The sequence below is a fragment of the Odontomachus brunneus genome, unplaced genomic scaffold (genome assembly GCF_010583005.1).
Source record: "Odontomachus brunneus isolate Ranch 3 - 2012 unplaced genomic scaffold, Obru_v1 Obru_scaffold_064, whole genome shotgun sequence".
Lineage (NCBI taxonomy): Eukaryota > Metazoa > Arthropoda > Insecta > Hymenoptera > Formicidae > Odontomachus > Odontomachus brunneus.
The window spans coordinates 1,269,646-1,270,505 of NW_022639514.1; the positions used below are offsets into that span (position 1 = coordinate 1,269,646).

General features: G+C 25.1%; 1 protein-coding gene across 1 annotated transcript in view; it reads right to left on the bottom strand.

Annotated features, from left to right (window-relative positions):
* The window catches only part of LOC116846427 (venom acid phosphatase Acph-1-like), a 6,154-nt gene extending 5,294 nt beyond the window's left edge, over window positions 1–860 (bottom strand). The window contains exon 1 of the mRNA XM_032820226.1: window positions 615–860. The gene's annotated coding sequence lies outside the window, so the exon portion shown is untranslated. The remainder of the gene's footprint in view (window positions 1–614) is intronic.

Sequence of the window (860 nt, forward strand, 5' to 3'; positions counted from 1 at the left end):
TATATATATATATATATATATATATATATATATATATATATATATATTTTACTTTTTCAACAAATTTTGACTTTCTTTTTTGTTTAATATATGTTACGTAAATTTCTTTAAAAAGAAAATACATAACTTTAACAGAAATCAACTGCATCATTGATATTTCTATCTTCTTCATATGTCAAAATATTAACAAGTTTCAAGTTTCAAATTATATATACTGAATTAATTGAATTATTATTGCACTTATCATTAGATAGTGATAATCTTTTTTTTTCAGTTGGTGTAGAAAAAATTAACAAATATAAATCTATTAATCTTTTTGCAATTTAATAAAGTTGGAAAAAGTTATAATAAAAGAATAAAATACATATTTTTAAAAACAGTAATGTTTGGAAAATTGTATATATGTTTAAAATTCTAAGATTAAGTAGACAAGAAAAGTGAAATGAAATTTTACACAATTTCAAACAACAACAAAAGAAGTTATTCCAATAATAACAAAAAAAGATTCATTTGATCTCAATCTTATTTTTACATAAAATATTTTATATTCTTTGTCTAAATATTATTCCGTGATATATTATATTTATAATAATCGTCTCAATTAATTGACATACTTGCAACATTAAATTTTTGCTTCAGAGATATTTGAGACGTCGATGATCTTTCCGAGGACTTGTTTTAAATCGAAACGTTCCGTCACCGGTTTTCCACTAGAGATGAGGTTTCGAAAAGAGCCTTAGTACATAGGTGTGTGCTTGTTTGGCCTGTTCACGACCGATTGACTGTAGCACGAGTATTGCTTGCCATTTTTTAAAGTTGAGGCCGCGCCTCTCTTTCCCACTCCATGTCGCAGTAGTATT